At 41.5% G+C, this 22,994-nt stretch overlaps 1 long non-coding RNA gene across 3 annotated transcripts; it reads right to left on the reverse strand.

The window, feature by feature from the left end:
* Nucleotides 1-15,781: 15,781 nt before the first annotated feature.
* Nucleotides 15,782-16,961, reverse strand: LOC108996842. 3 transcript variants are annotated; one of them, XR_004797751.1, is made up of 3 exons: nt 16,884-16,961; nt 15,925-15,979; nt 15,782-15,826 (listed from the first exon to the last, which is right to left on the reverse strand). It is a non-coding gene; the product is annotated as an uncharacterized LOC108996842 (long non-coding RNA). The 3 variants fall into 3 exon arrangements; XR_004797752.1 differs by lacking the exon at nt 16,884-16,961 and adding an exon at nt 16,747-16,852; XR_004797753.1 differs by lacking the exon at nt 16,884-16,961 and adding an exon at nt 16,744-16,767.
* Between the last annotated feature and the right edge of the window lie 6,033 nt (nt 16,962-22,994).

Here is a 22,994-nt window from a genome sequence, read left to right on the forward strand (position 1 = left end):
CTCTCTTCACAAGTTATTTGCTTCTTTCAGTACCCATATCTGTACCTCAAAACCTCTTTAAATTACCAGAAATCTTGGTACCAACTTCCTTGCACAGCTGGATATATCCTTCTTTTTTTGAATCATTGAAGAGCGGTGATATTATCACCCTGAGTAATACTATTTATTATCTTAATTTTTAATATCTTTTCATCATCTTATGATGTAACATTAAATGATTAGAAATTAGTTATTATATTTTATTTATAAACCTATCATCTAATACCATATCATAGAATGATGAAATGATAATAAAAATTAAGATGATGAATAGATTTTTTCTATCACCGTTGAAACCTTTTGCTGAGGCTTCCGTTAATGATTTTGAGATAATTTTTTTTTTATATTTTTTATATGTATTTTTTTAACAAATTTAAATATATTTTAAAAAATAAAAAAATTTATAATATTATTAAAAATTTGTATATATATATTTTTTAAAAATATTTAAAAATGTCTAACGAAAGAAAAAAATAAAAAAACAAAAATATACTTGCTATGAGAGTAGCATTTTTCATGAGATATTCCTACGTTATGATTAGTAAAGTTATCTCTAATTAGCATTTTTTAACCGTTTGCTCATTCTTTTTAAAATAAATAAAAGAATAAATATAGATAGAAGTTATTATTGAGAGTATTCATTTTATATATATATATATATATATGATGTAACATCATTTAGATTACATATTTTTTTAAATGAATATTAAAAATAATTAACTAAAAATAACCACATAATAAGTATAGAATATATACTATTTTAATAATTTCTGTATAGTATTACTCTAATTAAAAAGGACAAAAGGAAGAAGAAAAGGCAGATGTGACACAGATAGACATACATATATTCTCCACCACCTCCAATCAACATTTGTACCAAGAAAGTTAAAAGGGAGTCAGAGAATTGACAGGAGCATTTTCTTTCGGACCTAAAAAAAGTGTGTACCAAGCGTATGGGTTTTAACTTTTATTAGAGCAGATAAAAAAAAAAAATTATTTAACAAGTTGTTTAGATCAATTCAATCAAATTGGATATGACTAATTCGGTTTAAGTCGTATAAATTTAAATAATTTTGTATTTATTATATTTTAAAAATGATCTCTACATCTATAATGAAAATATTTTAAATCATTGGAGAAAACCAAACTCTTAATAGTAAACATATTACATGAACCTTTATGAATATAATCTATAAACTTTATAAAAACCGTTAAGGCCTGTTTTGCACCACTGCCGATGAACTCACTCAACTTGCACTGAAAGTAGTGTGAGAACTTGATGGATAAGTAATACCTCCGATGCCTAAGTCATTGTTTGAGATGGTCAACTATGAATGAAATCGAAGAGGTTGTAAAGAGTTACCTCAAATCATTAGTTGGACTAGTCCATTATGTAGGTGTTTATTGGACCGATAAGGATAGTGTAATTGCATGATTTGACCCGATGATCTTGAAAGTGATGTGTATCACATTCTGGATGACAATAATCTTATAAGGATACATCATTACCGGCGAATATCTTGGACATCTATCCTTAGTAGGAAGGCAAGAGATTCCCTCAACGGTTATATCCTTAATAGGACTTGAATATCTTGGCGGCATTTTTTTAGGATTACACTTCGTGACCCTCCTTACTTCTTGTTCACTAGGCTTATAGTACTTGATTCTTGGGCCCTTGCAAGGTAGTTCGGGCCTAGCCCAATCAGGGAAATATCTCTCCCTCTAAAAATATTAGTAAAAAGTTAAAAGTTAGTTTGTAAAATTTTGTTGATAAAATTATAAAATACAATAAAATAATTTTTCTTATCTAAATGAAGCAGGTTGTGAAAAAACTTGAGCACATTCAAATTCAAACCGTGTTTAAATAAAATTTCAATGAATAAAATGGAGTTTACCCATGGGATACGGTGCCATGATGAGAACTTGTGTAGTTTTTAGTCCTATACCATGTACTGGGTAGCCCGCTTGGAACCCCAAGTTCTCTCTCATTAAGGATTGGTTTAAAAGGTTCTTTTTTGTGTCAGTCGGGGTTGGGAGTTTCCTGCTCGTGAGGCCGCCCATCAAGAATTTTTCGTTCGAGCCATGTGGAGGGTTGTTTCGGACAACAAAGGGTTTTTCCTAAATCTGTCCAACTGGGAGCAGACTCGCCTAAAGACAGTATACTCCTAGGTCGAGGGGCACCAAGAGGAGGTTTGTATGGATGCTCTTTTGACAGGAGTCACCATCGACTAGTTCTTGGTGATGACGGACTAATTGCATGTTAGTGGTCGTCACTTCCTGAGGGAGTTATTCGCCTCTTGTGGCCAGAAGAGGCCTTCTAGCACACTAGAAGATGGGAAGTGGAAAAGACCTAGCACTGAAGGCGAGGTGGTCCATGAGTCGACAGGAGGTAGAAGTAACTCGGGATCCGAGCAGGAAGTTCCCCTTCCATTTAGTGGCTTTGGCCACTTTTTGCGAGCTCCATGATCATCGGGGGCTAGTGGATCGACCCGACGTGAACCACCTAGCCCGGATAGTATTGATGATATCCTGGAACAAGCGGAGGTCGATTTTGGGATGGGGATGGGTTTTGACTATCTCTCACCCGATCTGCGCTCTACTCTGTCACCCTCATTCGTTTTGCACTCTACCCTGCCAGGTGATCGGGGGGCTAGCTGAGGCCTCTAGTCGGGATGAGGAAGAACTTGAGATGGCCTTTTTCTCGGCCTTCCTCAAACCTATTTTGTGAGGTTCTCACGTACATGTTCTGGATGTTCCCTTCGAGGTAGTTGTGGAGGTGCCCATTTCCCTAGATGATGACGTCACGACATGCACGACCACCTCTGGGGTGCTCCCTGGCCTGGCTGCTTCACCGGGTGGTGTTGATGGTGGTTTCCACACTCCTCGCTCTATTCCTTGCACAATTTTTCTGGTGGTGAGACGCTGGCTCTTCCCTTTGCCCTTAGGGGTTTGTCCCAAGAAAATCTCTTGGTCGTGGATTCAAGTGAGGATAGGGTCTCAATACCTTCTTCCCCCTCCTTCAGCACTTCCTCGGAGCTAGAGGTTGCTTCACCTGTGGTAATGGAGGAAACCGTGCCATCAAAGCCACCCGTGGGTGATGCAGAAGCTCTAGGTGTGCATATGACCTATGCACCCGGAGGGCATGGATCTTTCGCCACAGGTTACTTCTCCCCTTCCTTCCTACTAGCTTGAGTAGCTGGGAGGCTTGAGGCTAGCCTCACCTGGAGGAAGGCGTGGCTCCTCAAGATTGCTTGGACCCTTCATATCCCATCCTTCTTGGTCTCGTCCTTCTGGGTCTGGCCTGAGCATTAATAATGCCAGGGCTGAGTCTGTTTGCGACACAGCTGACAAGCTTAAAAGATTCCTGACCTAGGTAAGCTTTCTTGCTGCTCGTCTTCAACCTATTTTCTTTTATCATCCCTTTATTAATTGACTTGTGTTGGTATGTTAGGGGTTTGACTCATTGGCTGCTTGGAATGTTGATAGGAGGGCCGAGCTGGAAGAAGAGGTTCGACTATAGCGGTCTAGGTGCGCTTTGAGAGGAATGAGGCGGAGGCTACCTTTGCCACGTTGACACTTACTCTCGTTCATTAGAGATGAGTGTAAAAGAGGAGATAGTCCGCTGCTACCTCGAGGCCAAGCTGTTGGAGAAAGAGAGGGACACTGGCCGGGATTAGTTTGACTGGCTGGAGGTGGAGCTGGAGGAGACAAAGGAGCAGTGTCGCAGGTATGCGGCTACAGTGGACCGAGCATAGGGATCTTCTACAGACTTGCACATGGATCTCAACCTCTTTAGGGTGAAATGGAAAGTCTCAAGATTCAGCATGGGGTTGCCCAGAGGGGTTGAAGAGGATGGAGGAGAAGTAGGGGTGTAACCAATCCGGTTCAGTCCGGTTTTGGACATATTTTAGAACCGAACTGGTATACACCGGTTTTGTGATTTGAAGAACCGATACCGCAATAGTTCACCCTAAACTGATACTTTTAATTTACCGAATCTAGTCTAGTTTTTTAGGTATATTATATATATAGCATATATAATATGCTATATATAATATAGTATATAATAATATAGTGATAACATATTGTAGTATTTTACTCCATTTGGATTTCCAATGTCTGCTTAACAAAACTTTTCTTCTCCACTTTTCACACGAGTTCTCTCCTCCATGTTTGCTGTTGTAGGTACTACTTCTCTTCCCCATGTCTACCGAAGGTAGCATCTCTTTTGTTGCCTTTCCTTTTATCTCTTCTTTTAACTCTTTGCTTTCCTATTTCATTTCTAGCTCTTGCCTCACAACACCATCCAGCTTGCACGGCTCGCTCTAAAAAGAATCATCATGAAAATGGGTGAAGAAACAAGCCTCGCACCAGCATCCAAATCGCCATGGCTTGCCTTGCTAGATCAATCTTGAGATTGAAATTTATGGATGGTGGAACTCGCACCACCATCCAGATTGAAATACTCTGATCGACCCTTTGACCTTTGACTCCGAATCCAAAGCTCCAATCATAGTCAGAGTCGGATTCCACTCTTGATCGGAGTCGGAGTCGAAACTCAACCTTTTGTTGAAGTCAGAGTTGGGCTTTCTGACTTCGTCGGAGTTAAAGCCTACCCCGAATCCTTGACTTGTGCTTTTTTGTTTTTTGATTATATCTTTTTGTTGTTGAACTGAACAATGTGTGTAAGGGAGTTTTTTCCCGGCCCATAGAATGTCATAGGCCCAGCTATTGATGGGGGACTCACTAGAAAATAAAGTATACGAGAAGGAGAGGGGCCAAGAAGGGACTACAGCAGGGGGTGTCAAGCGGCATGGGAAAGCAATGTTAGCATAGGAAAAGAGGAGAAGTGACATAAAGTGAGGTGTAAGGTATCATGAGAGAAAAAGTATTGAAGTGACTTAAAGCAAGTGAGAGGAAGGTAATAAAATGGAAGGAAAACCTACGGATCTGGGGATCTTCGAGTCTCTCTTAGGGATGACTTCGACTTCTTCAGACTTGGGGACTTATTCTTCAGTCAGAGAGCTTCAGAGAGAACTTCTTCTCCATAAAATAGCTTTACAACTTTCATTGTACAGTGAAAAATGAGAGTCTATAAGAGACTGTAAACAAGCTTATTATAGTGGAATCTCTCATTCCTAGACTCCCGTGGACGTAGGCCTAGTGTCGAACTACTTAAAATATGTGTGTTCATCTCTTTATTTCCTGCATTTAAATACTGTTCATCGATATGGACGTACGAACCGACACCGTACAGCCGCACTGGACCACTGCTGGGGGCTCACACATAACACCGATCGAGGCCCAGTTCTGAAGATCCGAGTTGTCGGGGCTTGGCCCAAGGGTGTGCAAAATACGACATCAACAATGTGGTTTTCTCACTTTATTGGTTCTGCATTACTTTTCCTATTTCCAGTATGTGTCCCTTGCTTTATTTATTTATTTGGGTTTCATCAAGTTAAATGCCCTGGATGGTTTGGACCTTCATGGCTTTGCTTATTCCTCGCCTGATTTGTCTACTTGGGTACAACTGTGCTAGGGGCGAGGAGGGAAACGCTTAAGGAAGCTATTTGCTCCTTTGGTAACTGGGCAAGCGTGGGGCTTAGCTTTGAGAGTTAGGCAGAAGATTGACTCGACCGCGCTAGGAGGCGAGGAGGAAAACGCTTAAGGAAGCTATTTCCTTCGTTGGACGAGTGTGGAGCTCAGCTTTGAGACCTCGACTGGAGATAGACTCGATCACATTAGTGGGTGAGGAGGAAAACACTTAAATAAGTTGTTTCCTTCGCTAGGCAAGCACGAAGTTCGACTTTGAGAGCTAGTTGGAGATAGATTTGATCGCACAAGGTGGCGAGAAGGGAAACACTTAAATGAAGCTATTTCCTTCGCCAAGCGAGCGCAGAGCTTGGTTTTGAGAGCTAGGCGCGAGATAGACTCGACTCCACATGTTCCTTCACGTAACTCTGTTATCACATACTGAACTTCTTTCGGAGAGATACTCCTCAGGAAGGGAGAGGAGAATCCTCATTTGTACAATGTTCCGTCCAGGAGGATAAATCGAGCTGCCTAATTCTTCACTTTCCTTGCCTCTTCTTTTCCACTTGGCAGCTCCTTGGTGGTTAAGAATCGGGTAATCTCATGTGCCCATTTGGGTACTTCCTCCCCCACTTCTAAGACTTCAAGCCTAATGGCAGTGCTGTGTTGTCCATACCAAACGCTGCTGTACTAGTCTATCTACATTCCAATTGCCCTTTAGGGTAACTTGCTCGATGAGGAAGCTCTAGAAATAGTCATTTTCTTCCCATACTAATCGCAAGAATAGTTGGAGCCTTTAACCCTTTGCCACATACTCCCCCTTGATTTGGTTTACCACCACTTGACAACCCACCTTTACTTCCACTTATGTTGCTTTTAGTGCCTTAACCATGGCGAGCCTTGCCATAGAGCTTTGTATTTGGCTTCGTTGTTGGTGGTTTTGAATTTGAGCCCGGCCGAGTAATAGACTTCTTCTCTCGAGCTTGATAATACATATAATCCTATGCCTCCACCCAAGTGGAAAGACGAGCCATCGATATAGACGTGCCAGTGACTCCCGAGGGGTGGGGCGGGTGCATCCATGATAGGATTAGTTAGCTCGACAACAGAATTTGCTAGGGCTTGCCCTTTGATGGCCGTCTGGGAGAGGTAGTTGATGTCGAACTCGCTGGATTTGATTGACCAATTTACTAAACGTCTAGTCATGTCGGGCCATTTCAGGAATTTCTTGAGAGGGGCCTCGATCAAGACCCTTATCATGTGTGCTTGAAAATAAGGTCTTAACAGGTGGGCGGCGACTAACGATGCGAAAGCTAGTAGTTCCATAGGCGAGTATCTAGTTTATGCTCAACTCAATGCTCAGTTGGTGTTGTAAACTGGCATTTGTGCCTTATTTTCTTCTCATACTAGTGCTGTCGACACAACCTCCGTCGTGACGGATAGATACATGTATAAAATCTCTCCTTGCACGGTTTAACTCAGAAGGGGAAGGTTAGATAGGTATTCTTTGAGCCGAGTGAATGCTTCTTCACACTCTTCGTTCCATTCATGAACCTTTCATGTCACTCGGAAAAATGGCAGGCATTTGTTCGTTGACTTGGAAATGAATCTATTGAGCACTGCTATCCTCCCTACTAGTCTTTGTTCCTTATTGGGTGTCTTGGGGGTCTTCATGTTGATAATGGCGTGGATCTTCTCAAGATTGGCCTCAATGCTTCTTTCTAAGACCATGAAGCTGGGGAATTTCCTTGACTCTACCCCAAAGGCGCATTTCGCAGTGTTGAAATTCATTTTGTACTTCTGGAGGACCGTGAAGGCTTTTCATAAGTTGTTGGCGCGTCGTTCTAGCTCTTTGCTCTTGACGAGTAGGTCATCTATATAAACTTCTCGGTACTGAAACTCCTTCATTTTTGTTTAATCTTCTTGGCATCGGGGTCTACGCTTAAATGGTGTTTGATCACACCTCTATCGATCCCGGGCATGTCTTCATGACTTTAAGCGAAGACATATTTATGCTCAACGAGTAGTTGTATCAACTGTGATCGCACCTCGAGCTCCATCCTTGTGCCTATTCTCACCCTCCTCTCCGGGTGAGCATTATACGGTGCTACCAACTCCAGAGGTTCATCGGCCTCGCCCTACTTCAAATTTCGCTCGTCTCTGATTTCCACTTTGCACTCGATGAGCTAAGGAGGTGGGGGCGGAGTCCATGACCTAGTTACGAGCAGTTCTGCCATGAACACATCTTTCCCCTCATCTTTGAGTTCTTGCATGTAGCATTCTCTCGCCAAGACTCGCTTGCCTCACACTTGTCCTACGCTCGCTTCGGTTAGGACTTTCATGTTCAAGTGGTAAGTAGAGGTCACGACCCTCAAGTTGCTTAGGGTCGGCTGCTTGATGATCGCATTATAGGAAAAGTGAGTTTTGACTACTAGGAAGTTTGTCATAGTGATAGTTGCGCATGTTCCTGACTCGGCTGTTACCGGTAGGGTTATGGAAGGAACCCATGGATTGTACCATCTCCCCTAAGTAACCCTTTAGGGGTGTTTGAGATGGGCGCAACTGTCTTTGGTCGATTCTCTTGGTGAACGCTTTTCAGAAAAGTATGTCGGCCTAACTCCCATTATCTATCAGTATCATTCGGGTGGTGAAGTTGGCGACTAGCATGGTCACCACTAAGGCATCTTCGTGGGGGTAGATCACCCCTTCATAATTATTCTCGTCAAAGGAGATGGTTGTGGCCTTCTAGTTCCGTGCATGCTTTGTTGGTATCCCAACACTAAGAATTTTCTCGTACCTCACACTTCTGGCATGCACCTTTCTATTGGATGTAGACGAGCTGCCTCTGGCAAACCCCCCCAAAATGGTTTGGATTTCACCCAAGGGCACGTGTTCAGGGTTCTTGTGTGGGGTATTCTCTACGCTCTTTCTTGTTGTCCTTCTTTTCTTTGGGCTCTCGCTTTTGTGGGGCCTCCGTCCTCTTTTAGGTCTCCTTTCCTCTGCTAGTCTGGGTGGCGAGTAATGCTAGGAAATTAGCTGCCTAAAGGTCTCCATTTTCCCACAATTTTTTTATTCGCTGTTTGAAGTGATGACAGTCCTCTGTCTGATGTCCTTCCGTGTTGTGATATGTGCAATATTTGTGACTCCTTCGGCCGTGATTACTACTACCCCAAGGCTGTTCCTCGGTTCTCGCTTGCATGCTCATGCTCCAGTGTGTTTGCCTGGATGGTGCTCCGTTGTCCTTCCTTCTGTCGTCTTGTCCTTTTCTAGTCCTTGGCTCCTTTTCCCGACTTCTCCCCTCGATGGTTCGCTTGAACCTGCTCTCCGCTTCCTTCAGCTCAGGCTTCCTTAGGGCAGTAAAGGCCCGGAGGGAGTCTTTTGTGTTAACGAAGTCATCGGCCTTGTCCATGAATTCTCTCAGTGTGGTGGGAGTTTTTCTCCCCAATTCCATTATGAAGAGACTCCACCCGCCCAGGAGCGTTGCTAGTGTAATCTTCTTATCTTGGTCATCCGCGGCCATACGCTCTTTGTTGAAACAAGAAAGGTACCTTAAAGCTCTCATCTTCTCGTTATTTTACAATGAGGATATAGGCAGCCAATCACCTTCTTCTCTTACTGGCCATGAGAAGAAGGCGACCTAGTTCCTCGAAGCTGTCAATGATGCGTAGTTGCTAGGCCCCGAGCCGTCCCCTGGCTGGCCCCTTAAGTGTCGAGGGGAAAGCTCAACATGCAATATCGGAATCAGAGGGTAAAGTTGGAGTCAAAGTTGGAGCATAAGTTAAAGTCGGAGTCGGAGTCGGAGTCGATCCAGCAATACCTCCAACTTCGACTCCTATTGGAAAATTAAAAATAAATCCGACTCAAACTCAGATTCCGACTCCGTTTTGTCAAAGTTGGAGCAAAGTTGGATTCAGAGTCAGATTTTCAAATTTTTGTTCAGCCTTATTAATCGGCAAATATCTCATAAATATATCCTAATTAGGAAGGTATGAGATTCCCTCAACAGTTATATCCTTGATAGGACTTGAATATCCTAGCAGCATCTTTTTAGGGCTGCACTTCGTGGCGCTTCTTACTTCTTGTTCACTTGGCTTTTAGTACTTGGTTGTTTGGCCCTTGAGAGATGTAGTTCGGGGCCAGCCAGCCGGGAAAATATTTGTCCCACCAAAAATATTAATAAAAAGTTAAAGTTTCTTTGTAAAATTTTGTTGATAAAATTATAAAGTAAAATAAAATAATTTATCTTATCTCAATGATGCAGGTTGTGAAAAAACTTGAGCTCATTCAAATATGAAATAAATTGTTCGTAAATAATGAAAAGTTCAAATAATTGTTTAAATAAAAGTTGAACAAATAAAAGTTCACCAAGGCAAGTGTCTTCTCGTGAGTAGGGGTGTAACCGGTCCGGTCCGGTCCGGTTTTGGATAAAATCTAGGACCGAACCGGTATGTACCGATTTTGTATTTTTCAAAACCGATTACGTACCGGTTACCCTCCTAAACCGGTACTTTCAGTTTTACCGGTTTCCGGTCCGGTCCGGTCCAATTTTTCAATTTTTTTAAAATGTAAATTTCACAATTTGTCATTAAAAATTTGTTTATAAAAAAAAAATTGATTTAAAAAAAACTGTTTTATACTTTTATTAATATATTGAACTATATAATAGTATTAATATTAGACTATTGGTATAGTTATAAGTTATATATTAGTATTAATTATAAAATTTTAGTTATTTAGTATTAATATTTTATGTAATAATTTATAAATTATAATAAGAAATTATTTCATATATGAATATATATGTTATATATAAAATTTCACATAAAAATTTATAATTATACATTATATATAAAACTTATATATATTAATATTTAATATATATAAAATATTTTGTATAAAACTTATATATAAAAATATTATTTTTTAATCAACCGGTCCGGTCTAAAAAATCCTGGAACCGGAACCGGACCGGAACCGGCTGGTTTTTACATTTTAAAAACCGGTTCCGGACCGGACCGGTTCAAAACCGGTAAAACCGGTCCGGTTCATTCTAGTCCGGTCCGGTTTTCCGGTTTGATTTTACACCCCTACTCGTGAGGAACTTCTTTTCTTTTCTTCTTTATTTTCCAGAGAGGACGATAAAAAAATATTAGAAAAACTTTAGAAACTCCTAAATTCTAACCCTATTTTGATCCAAACTATGATATAATTCTAGAAATCAAATAATAAAATTTTCTGCCTTTTTTAGAGGGAAAAAAAAAGGTGGGTCTCGGTTCATCGCTCTATATATCAAATAATAAAACTGCTTTTTTTTTTTTATTACTCATAACTCAATTATGAGTAATAAAAAAGGGTTTTTTTTTTTTTTTTTATGGTGATATAGTTAGGCAGCAATTAAATAAAAAATAAAAAAATAACTAAAAAGATTATATTACAAGAAAAAATACTAGTTTATTCTCTCATTTTGTCTGACCGTTTATGTATTTTTTTTTCTTTTTTTAATAATTAAAGAAATGATTATTATTATATTTGTGTATTTTTTTAAACTTTAAAAATATTTAAAAATAAAATAAACGTATAATTACACTATAGACCCTCCCGAAGGTACATATGGGTGTGCCAGTAGAAAGGTTCACCTTGCAATTGGACATGGAAATACTGCCATTCTGTCGAGTATTTTGAAGGAAATAAGATACTATCTTATTATTATTTATTTATTATTTTTTTTATATTTATTATTTTTTAAAATTTTTTAATTTTTCTTGATGATTAAGAAAGTATATATTAGTAAATATATATATTTAAATTTTTTTTTTAGTGATTAAGAATGTTAAAAAAATATTTTAAAAAAATGATAAAAAATAAAAAAATTTAAAATATCTTGTACTCTTTATTCATTACCACCGGGAGAAGTAAAGCAAGCAGTCACGGATGGATATCCATCCACTCTGCCTTTTTTTTATTTTTTCTTTATGTCGTTTAGCTTTTCCTTTTGACGACATCTTTCTTCCAATCTTTCTCTTTCCTTCTTTTTCATGTTTGTTTTTAAGTCCAGAGGGATTGATGGATGGGAACAAACCAATCTCCAGCTTTTTTCTCATTGCTTTACAACAAATTATCTAAAATTGTAGAAAGCCCCTTTTTCTTCCACTTTGCTTTGGAGTTTTCTTTTCTCTCTCATCTGCTGCCATTAACGGGAAATGATTATCTCTGAATAATTATTACTGATCATAACGATATGGATTTGACAGAATCCTCTTTTGCTGCAAGCAAGGAATGGTCAAAATTATGCATTACAATGAATCACTTAAAATTCATATCCAAATTATATCGAGCTACTTATATTCAATAAATATTATAAAATTCGTTCCATGTTTTATATTAAAAAATACTCTGATCATAAAGTGATTACGTAAATATAATTTTATAAATTAATATAATTTATTAGATTGTAAAGTTATTTTTAATATAAAGTAGATCTGACGGATTAAATAAAACTACTACAATTTGTAAGATTATTTTTATTTAATTCCTTTGTAGATGTAGTACTTCTCTTTTATATTTTGTATATCACAAGATAGATTTTAAAAAAAATGTTTCAACATATCTTGCGACGAGGACAATTGAATTATAAATTAAGTTTTTTTTTTTTGAATTTGTGTGTACGAAAGTGGTAGGATTTGAGCTTGAGACTCACTTGGATCTCAAAAGAGAGGGAAAATGTCATAAAAGGAACTGGACCATTGACAACCCCCTAGGTGGTTGAGTAAAAAGCCCATGAAGAGCTCTATCGTGGCCTATATATTTGGGTGTTCTCTCACTATAATGGGCTTTCTTATCCCAAGTAACTGAACTTGATGATCTAATGCTTACCCATAAAAAGGTACATCCAATAATGGCTTGATCTCAGCCAAAAATTGGATATTCCAGTCTCTTCTTTTGTAAGCTCAGTGAAATTTGGTGAGAGTAAGACATGAAAGCCCAAGAAAAATAGAAATGAAGCTCGCATCTTTCTCTTGGGCTAGGTCCAATTAAAATCTTATAGCTAGTAGCTACCTATCATCTTAAACATATCCATGTACGTACGTACTGTCAAAGCCCCCCAAATTCGTTTGAAAACAACGAGAGAAATGATAGACCCACAAAAAATTATATTTTTTTTTAATTTTTAATTTTACTTTATAATTGAAGAAGTATTTTTTTAATAATTTTATAATTTTTTTTTAAAATGTTTAAAAGGGTTTAAAAATGGTTGAAGTAAAAAAAAAAAAGAAAAAAAAAGAAAAGGAATTTACTCTATTCGGTACCGAATTTCCTGTGAGAGTAGCAGTACCCTTAAAAAAAATTGGTTAATCAAGGTATTTTTTTTTGAAAAAAAATTTAGATTCATTTGCTGAACTCTAAGTTTACAGTAAAAGAGAAATAAACATATAGAGTGGATTTTATTATATTATTTATTTAGTATTTAAATATCGTCTAAAGAATTTACTGCGACCGTAATAAATACTATAAAATTTACTTTACGTGTCTATTTTTCTTGCTAGAACATCTTAAGATATGAACATCTTCAGATTTTTTTACTTACTCGAAGGCCTTAAACATTAGATATTATTTGATGCTCAAGATTGGACTTAGGAAGTGTGTCCCGTGTCTCTCTATTCCACTAACCACGATGAGAAATCAATGCCGACAAACATGCCGACAGGGAATAAAAATCTTGTGCTTGTTTTTCTTTTACTTGCAGGAAATTCAGGCAAGAAAAAGGTATCGGTATGTATTTTTCCACTCTAAATTCTTGATGATCTCATCTAATTATAAGTTGACCTTTCAACATAGGCCATTAAAAATTTATGTCTTCTCTTAATTATATCTCCTTTCTCTGGGAAGTTGGAACCTAATTTGGAACGTCTGACTTTGGTGGAAGCAACATGAGCAGCCAGCGACCCCTAGGAAACAAGGAAGGATCTCTCTTTTCTCTAATCTGATCTTGCAATGTCGCCTTACAAACCCCACCCTCTAGAGCTCATGATTAATTTAGTACATGGAGATGTTCTAATTGCTACATAATTCAGACCAAGATCTCTTGGAAAAGATAGACCTAGCATGCGTGAAAGGGATAAAAATAGTCTAGATCCAATATGACATTTATGGCCCAGTCTATTGGATGCCTTTTGTCACGAAAAAGAGAAAAAAATGAGAAGAGGGAACAAAAGCCAAGTAAAGGAGGGCAAGATGTCAGAAAGAAGTGACAGAAATGAGGGAAAAAGAGAGAGAAGGGGGCCAGGCATGCAAAAGTGAACAGTGAAATAACTTAAAAACAAATTCTTCTCCAACCGTTGATAGAGACTCAATAAAGAGGATTAGATCGACTGAAAGAGGGGGGAGGGATCTTCTGGACATCTCATGGGCAACTTCACGAGAGAGCTTTTTAACCACCGAACAAGAAATTGCAGCTTTATCAATTGTATAGTGAGATATGAGAGACTGTAAAATACACTGATTATAGTAGATTTCCCCTCCAAATGATTTGTGGACGTATGCTTTGTGTCGAACGACGTAAATTTATGTGTTTCATTCTCCATTTATATTTATTGTATTTATTTTTTTATTTACTGCAATGGACGTACGTATGTGCACAATACTACTCTTCCAAACCACCATTGTGGGCTCCAAATGACACCAACCAAGGCTCGAGTCACCTATGTGGATTGGGAATGACTCTTTCTTCCTTTCGGCCAACTGGTTACAAAACACACCTTAACAGTTGGATTCGTCTGTGGTATTCAATTATTCTCTACACCAGAAGCGAGAGAAGAATGATTTTCCAACATATAAAATCCTCTCTGAACAAGCAGATAAAATTCCTCTCAGATAAGTGTTTTCAACTTTACATATCTTATTTTACAAATACTATTGCTGCAAAATCAAGGTGTACCGTGCACAGTGTGTGGGTAGAGTGTACTGGACATCTACTGTGCACTTAAAGTGTACTGTGCATAGTGCATGTGTAGAGTTAGGACATTCACTGTGCATTTAACTATAGTGTGCACTTAAAGTGCACAGTTCACATGAGAGCATCCCGACCATGCATGGCATGTGTGAGTAGGGGTGTCAAATCGTGTTAACGGGTCGTGTTCGTGTCGTGTCAGAGTATATACATTACAGTTAATGGGTCAATACGAACACGACCCGTTAAGGGTTTCGTGTCAAAATTCTAAACACGAACACGACACGGTTTGATAACGGGTTGACACGACACGACCCGTTATGACACATTAGGAAATAAATTGACACGACACGATTCGACCCGTTTCAACCCGTTTACATTAATGGATTGAACTGACACGATATGACACGATCCGACACGACCCGTTTTATCCCATTATAAATTTTAAATATAAATAATATCTAAAAAAAAAAAACTACAAGTCTAAAGACTAAAATTACAATCCAAACAAATATCCACACACATTGTAACAATATATTAAAATTACATCTCAAATATGATAAACAAAACACACATAGTAAATATATTAATATTACAATCCCAAATATAATAAAAATTAAAAACACAAATCTAAACAAATCTAGAAGATGAAGAATGAGGTGGAGCGTCCTCCAAGCCCTTGCCCTTGTTGTTCTCCAACTCCATTACATCTTCAGTTAACTCGTCCAATTTAACTTCTTCTTGTATTTCTATTAAAAAAAAGACATCAGTAAAGTTTTATATTATTGAAAAATTACAGTCATTTATTTAATAAAATACTATAATATTACCTTGCTCTTCACCATATAACCAATCTCTAGTGCAAACTAATGCTTCAACAATGACAGATAAATAAGAACATCAAGACTTGTATCAAGCCAACTAAAGATGTAATATAATGACAGATAAACAAGGATAGCACGTTATATTAACCATTGTTAATATGATGAAATGAGCACAACTAGAACAGGTCTAATAAACCCAAAAAAAAAAAAATAAAGAAAAATAAAAAGAAAGAGAAATCCCGTGAAAAAACCCCCAACTTTAATTAGAAGCATAAACCATCCATATGTCTCTCTTGTCAAGACCCATTCATGTGTTTCAGTAGCCATGAATATGGCACAAGCCCAATATTTTGGTCAGGTTATACGAACAAAGAAAATATATGTAAAATCCCATACCATGATCCACATGGGCAATAACAGACATATTACGAATGTTGTGTTTGTAGTCCATAATCCTACGGAGCTCATCAGCCGTAAACTTCACCTGCAAGTGTAAACATATTTCTCCACTCAGATCATGCACCGTTAATACAAAGAAAATTTAGAAACCAAACAAACATTATTAAGATAGAAGGCACTTACCATCTTGACTAGTCTTCAAATGACAAACAAAAAACCTTGAATAATCAAATAGCACCTGCCCACCAAAACAATTAAACGTCGCATTAATAAAAATGGCAGAACACTCACTGGGAAACAAGCATCAGAGCAGACATAATAAAGTAGTTTAATTTCTTCATCCATTCCTCAAGAAAAATATGGAACGTAAACTCAGTTAGACATTTGCTCTCGCTGTTTATAATCTTAAAACCGAGATTTTCCATAAATTAGTAGTTTTTAACAAAATCATGAACTTGTTTGAAAAATCATATCCAATTAAAAGCTGTGGTTACTTTGAGGACTACTTATGAAAATCAGGTATCAAATTTACAAAAAAAAAATGGATTGAGTTTAGAAAAAACAATCATTTACCTAATCGCAGAAGTTTATCCTTGTCATCGTAAATTTCAACAAAATAATATTCAACAAACCTCTTCAATTATTGAATTCGTAACTAGGTTCTCCTCAAATCAAATAAAGCATTCAATAAGAAAATATGTAGCAATCAAACAAGTAGCCGGAAACCAAACAATAAAACCTGCGATCACTATTTTCACTACACGACAACTCTCACGTCTAATAAAAATTACCATGAGTCAAAACCACAGCTATAACCGATGCCGAAACTGACATACCACAGCATCTCAAAGAAAAGCATGAAATCTGATCTATAAACATATCATAAGCAAATACAAAAGTCCTCCATTGACCCTAGCGAGAAACAGTTATCCTAAGTAAAGAAAAATTACTCTGCTGAAAATTCATAAAGCTGAATACAAGAATAAAAGTCAAATACTTAACGACCTTCCAAGACAAATCAGATACGCACAAATCGTAGGCTGAGTTTGGCAATCGGGAAAAACTGAGAAATATTTCGCAAAAAAAGAGGTGGAAAAGGAGATAAAAAGTTCCTGATCTAATACAAGAACCGAAGCACTGACCTCAGACAAACAGGGATTTGAGAAAAGAGAAATCTAGAGCAATTGCTTGGAAAATACGCGCAGGCAAGAGCGAGAGAGAGAGTCGCCTCAGCCGTCTACAATAGTGGAGGGCCAGAGGGGGGCGGCGTCACCGTGAGGCGCGAAGACGGAAGCAAACTGGAGTGGAGGGCCTGGAGGCGACGCGACGTCACCGTGAAGATGAGTGGAGCGGCGAGCCAGGGGGGCGGCGTCGTCGTCGCGAGGACTGAGGAGCCGAGGAGTTCGACGATTCGACTTCGACCTTCAGATCGCGTTTCTGAAGAAGGCCGAAAGTGAAACACTGAAAGTTGAAACAGGGGGGGGCGGCTGAATGAATCGGGCTGATAGTTAGGGTTTTTTTTTTAATTAGTTTTTAACTTTTTATACTTTTAGTTATAGCTTTAGGTTATAAGGGTAAAGGGTATAAGGGTAATTTTAACTTTCTTAACGGGTCATAACGGGTTGACCCGTTAGTGACCCGTTAAGGTATCGTGTCTTAACGGGTCAACCCGTTTTGACCCGAACCCGTTAAGCCTAAACCCTAACCCGCTTTTATCGTGTCGTGTTCGTGTTGGGTTAACGGGTCGTGTCACATATTGCCACCCCTATGTGTGAGTGCTATGCAAGGTGCAATATGGGCGCACTTCATCGTGCACCTAAGGAGCATCGTGGGCTAGGCACATAAGCCGGCGGCAACCACATGGACCACCGATGTCTTCTATCGCCACCAAAGTGGTCCCCAACCACGGAGGCGCACCTGTCACAACAATCGTGTACATGTAACATGCACGCGGTCGAAGCCTCCTCGCCCACCAGTCGTGGGATCAGCAAAGTTGCCGGTGACCACCACGTGGAGCGCCAGCGTCTTTTGTCTCCATCGTGGTGGTCCCCAACCACTACAGCTGTGCAAGCCGAGGTCCCGACCATGGAGGCCGTGCATGTAATGTGCACCCAAAAGGCTCATGGAGGCCAACCATGAGCTCGACAAGGATGTTGGCGATCATCACATCGACCGCTAGTGACTTTTGTCGCCATGGAGGTGACGATACAGGCGACGTGTATGAGGAGTGCAACGAGTCCATGTCATCGTACCCGCTAAAGCCTCTCTTCGCAGCGTTCGTGGGTTGACCATTAGCCACCACGAGGAGCAAGTCCGAACTCTCCTGAATGTTGCATAGCCCAAGCAACGTGCCCAACTAGTCACATCGGATTGCTTCCACCGTGGGCTTCCTCACCACCGTGAGCCTGCTACTAGTGTGCTTTCTTGCCACGACAGGAAACTTCCTTGCGTGGGCGAGTTCGTCTCTAGATGCAGCAGCGTGGTCAAGCTCTATCTCCCATCGTAGCAACACGGTCAAACTCCGTCTCCCCCACCATATTGGTTGAGCTATGTCTTCCTTCGTAGTAGAGCGGTCGAGCTTTATCTCCCATCGGAGTAACGTGGTTGAACTTCGTCTCCCGGCCCACCATATAGGTTGAGCTCTGTCTCCCAACACAGCAGCAGGGTTGATCTTTGTCTCCCGTTGCACCAAAGCGCTCGAGCCCTATCTCCCATTGTAGCACCATATTGGTTAAGCTATGTCTCCCGTTGTAGCACTGCAAACAAGCTCCGTCTCCCGCCCCACCAAATCGGTCGAGCTCTTTCTCCGGTTGTAGCATCGTGGTTGAGCTCAGTCTCTTGACGCAATAGTGTGGTTGTGCTTTGTCTCCCATTGTAGAGGTGCGATCGAGCTCCATCTCCCATCATAGTAGCGTAGTCGAGTCCATATCCCGTGCCACCAGATCGATCGAGCTCTGTCTCCCAATCAGTCTAGCTCTGTCTCTCGATGCAGTAGCGTGATCAAGCTTTGTCTCCCATTGTAGCAGCATGGCCGAGCTCCGAGCTCCGTCTTCCGCCATACCAGATTGGTCTAGCTCTGTCTCTCAACATAGAGATCGCTATCGATCTATGTCTCCCGTCGTAATGGCGTAGTTGAGCTCTATCTCTCGATGCAGCAATGCAGTCGTGTTCTGTATCCCAATGCAGCAGCATGGTCGATCTATGTCTCCCGTCATAACAACGTGGTCGAGCATTGTCTCCCACCCCACTAGATCGATCGAGCTTTGTCTCTAGACTTAGCGGCATGATAATGAGCTTTCTCCATTTGTAACGGCGCGGTCGAGATCTGCCTTTCATCGTAGCAACACGATCGAACTTCATTTTCAGGCCCCACCAGATTGGTCGAGCTTTGTTTCCCTACTCAACAGCAAAGTCAAGCTTTATGTCTAGATGCAGCAGTGTAGTCGAGCTCTATCACCTATCGTCGTAGCGCAATGGAGCTCTGTCTCTAATCGCAACAGCTCGCGAGCTTCGTCTTCCGCCATACCAGATCGATCTAGCTCTGTCTCTCTACGTAGCTGCATGGTCGAGCTATTTCTCCCATTGTAATGGCACAGTTGAGCTCTATCTCCCAATGTAGCAATGCGGTCGAGTTCTGTCTCCTGATACAACAGTACGATCGAGCTTTGTCTCCCATCATAGCGATGCGATTGAGCTATGTCTCCCATCGTAGCAGCATGGCTGAGCTCCGTCTTCCCCCATACCAGATTGGTCTAGCTCTGTTTGTCAACACAGAGATCGCTATCGAGCTATGTCTCTCGTCGTACTGGTGCAGTTGAGCTCTATCTCTCGACGCAGCAATGCAGTCGTGTTCTGTCTCTTGATGCAGCAGCATGGTCAAACTATGTCTCCCGTCATAACAGCGTGGTCGAGCACTGTCTCCCGCCCTACTAGATCGATCGAGCTTTGTCTCCAGACTCAACGGTATGATAATGAGCTTTCTTTGTTCGTAACGGCGCGGTCGAGATTTTCCTTTTGTTGTAGCAACATGATTGAACTTCATTTTCTGGCCCCACCAAATCAGTCGAGCTCTGTTTCCCTACTCAACAGCAAAGTCAAGCTCTATGTCTAGATGCAGCAGCGCAGTCGAGCTCTATCACATATCGTTGTAGCGCAATCGAGCTCTATCTCTAATTGCAGCAGCGTGTGAGCTTCGTTTTCCTCCATACCAGATCGATCTAGCTCTGTCTCTCTATGTAGCCGCGTGGTTGAGCTAATCAGTAGCACGGTTGAGCACTGTCTCCCGTCGTAGCAGCGCGGCCAAGATCTGTCTCTCGTCGTAGCATCAACATGGTCATGCTCTGTCTCTAGATGCAATAGTGCAGTTGAGCTCTATCACTGAAGCGTAGTAGAGGTGCAGTTGAGCATTATCTCCCATCATATTAGCGCAGGCAAGTTCGTCTGCCTCCCCTAGATTGGTCAAGCTCTGTCTCTCGACATAACATTGCAATCGAGCTTTCTCTCCTATCGAATTAGCACGGTTGAGATTCGTCTCCTGCCCCACTTGAATGGTTGAGCTCTGTCTACCATCGTAGCAGCATGGTCGAGCTCTATCAACCATTGTAGTAGTGCGGTCGAGCTCCGTCTCCTGCCCACCAAATTGGTTGAGCTTTATCTCCCATTGTAGCAGTGCAATCGAGATCTATCTCTTGTCATAGTAGAGCGGTCGAGCTTTATCTCTCGACACAGTAGCATGGTCGAGCTTTGTCTCCCGATGTAGTAGTGCGGTCGAGCTCTATCTCCCATCATAGCAGTGTGGTTGAGCTCTTTCTCCTGTTGTAGCAACATGTTTGAGCTCCGTCTCTTGGCCCATTAGACCAGTCGAGCTCTTTCTCCCATCATAGCATCGTGGTCAAGCTTTGTCTCTTGATGTAGTAGCGTGGCTAAGCTCTATCTCCGATCATAGCAGCATGGTTGAGGTCTATCTCCTGTCATAGTAGCGCGGTCGAGTCTGTATCCCACGCCACCAGATCGATCGAGCTCTGTCTCTTGACGTAGCTGCGCGAACGAGCTTTGTCTCCTGTCGTGGCACCGCGGTCGAGCTCTATCTCCCACCCCACCATATCGGTCTAGCTCTATCTCCCGATGCAGTAGCACGATCAAGCTATGTCTCTCGTCATAACAGCATGGTCGAGCATTGTCTCCTGCCCCACCAAATCGATTGAGCTTTGTCTCCAAAATCAGCGTGGTCGAGTGCTATCTCCCGTCGTAGCAGCGTGGTTGAGCACTGTCTCTCGTCGTAGCAGCGTGGTCGAGCGCTATCTCTGGTCATAGCAACATGGCTGAGCGCTGTCTCCCATCATAACAACTCGGCCAAGATCTTCCTCTCATCGCAGCAGCACGATCATTTCCCGCCCGTCAAGCTCTGTCTCTAGATGCAGCAACTCAGTCGACTGTCTTCTATCATTGGAGCACAGTCGAGCTCTGTCTCTCATCGATGCAGTATTTTGGTCTAGCTCCATCATTCATTGTAGCGGTGTGCTCGAGCTTGATCTCCCATTGATTGAGCTCCTACCCCTAAGTCGATTGAGCTTTATCTCTCGAAGAAGGGTCAAGCTCTGTCTCTCGACGTAGGGTTGAGCTCTATCTCCCGTCGTAGCAGAGCAGTTGTGCTCCGTCCCCCCTACCGCTGCCGTTAGAATGGTCAAGCTCTGTCTGCCATCGGTCGAGCTCTATCTTTTGACGCAACATTGTGGTCGAACTCTATACAACGGGAGCAGTTGTGTTCTATCTCTCGTCATAGTAGAGTGGTTGAGTCCATTTCCAGTCCCACAAGATTGGTCGAGCTCTATCTCCCATCGTAGCAAAGCGGTTGAGCTCCATCTCCTAACGCAATAGCGTGGTCGAGCTCTCTCTCCCATTGTAGCAGTGCAGTCGAGCTCCGTCTCCTGCCCCACCATATCGGTCTAGCTCTGTCTCTTGACAAAGTAGCGCGATCGAGCACTGTCTCCATTCATAGCGACGCGGTCGAGCTTTGTCTCCAACTGTAGTAGCGTAGTTGAGTCTGGCTCCAGCCCCACAAAATTAGTTGAGCTCTATGTCTCGACGTAACAGCACGATCCAACTTCGTTTCACAACAACGCGATCGTGCACTATCTTTCGTCGCACCCAGGGATTAACAGGAGAGCACCCCTCTCAAGTGTCTCAGTCCCTCCTCGTCTCATCGTATTCAAAACCATCTCTCGCTAAAGTTGATACATTGTGCTCGCACTTGGCGATCAATGGGGGAACACCTCCTCCAAATGTCCCAGTTCCTCAACGCCGTCGAGTCTATCTCTCGCCAAGGTCAATGTTCCGTGCTCGCACCCTGCGATAAATGGAGAACACCTCTCCTAAGTGTCCCAGTTCCCTCTCGCCTCAATGCATTCGAGTCCATCTCCAGCCAAATTCGATGCTTCGCGCTCGCAACCAGTTATCAACGAGGAAACACCTCTCCCAAGTGTCACAATCGCTTCTCGCCTCAATGTGATTGAGTCCATCTCTCGCCAAAGTTGATGCTCCATGCTTGCACTCGGCGATCAACAGGGGAACTCCTCTCTCAAATGTCCTAGTCCCTCATTGCCTTAACCTAGTCGAGTCCATCTCCCGTCAAAGTTGATTCTCTACGCTCGCACCTAGTAATCAATGGGGGAACATCTCTCCCAAGTGTTCCAGTTCCTCCTGGCCTCAACGAGGTCGAGTCCATCTCCTGACAAATTCGATGCTTCGTGCTCGCACTTAGCGATCAATAGGGGAACACCTTTCCCAAGTGTCCTAGCCCCTCCTCGCCTCAACGCGGTCGAGTCCATCTCTTGCCAAAGTCGATGCTACGTGCTTGCACTCGGTAATCAACGGGGGAAATACCCTCCCAAGTGTCCCACTCCCTCATTGCCATAAGCCGATGCTCCACGCTCGCACCACCGCGATCATAGGAGGGAACATCTCTCCCAACTATCCCAGTCCCTCTTCGCCACCAGCGTAGTTGAGCAATTCTCCCGCCTGGCTCAAATCCGAGCTTCGTGCTAGCGTCTGGATAGCAACGTCGGAATAGCATCTCCTACAACAAACGTCGACTGTTAAAATTTTCAAAGTTCATGTTTTCTACTGGTAGCTTGATTTGAAGATTTTTAAGGCCCTCTTGTTGAGTAAGACGACTTTATGAATTGCGCGGCAACTGAAAGATATAAAAATAGCCTAGGCCCAATATGACATTCATGGTATAGTCCATTGGGTGA

The sequence above is a fragment of the Juglans regia genome, chromosome 1 (genome assembly GCF_001411555.2).
Source record: "Juglans regia cultivar Chandler chromosome 1, Walnut 2.0, whole genome shotgun sequence".
Classification (NCBI taxonomy): domain Eukaryota; kingdom Viridiplantae; phylum Streptophyta; class Magnoliopsida; order Fagales; family Juglandaceae; genus Juglans; species Juglans regia.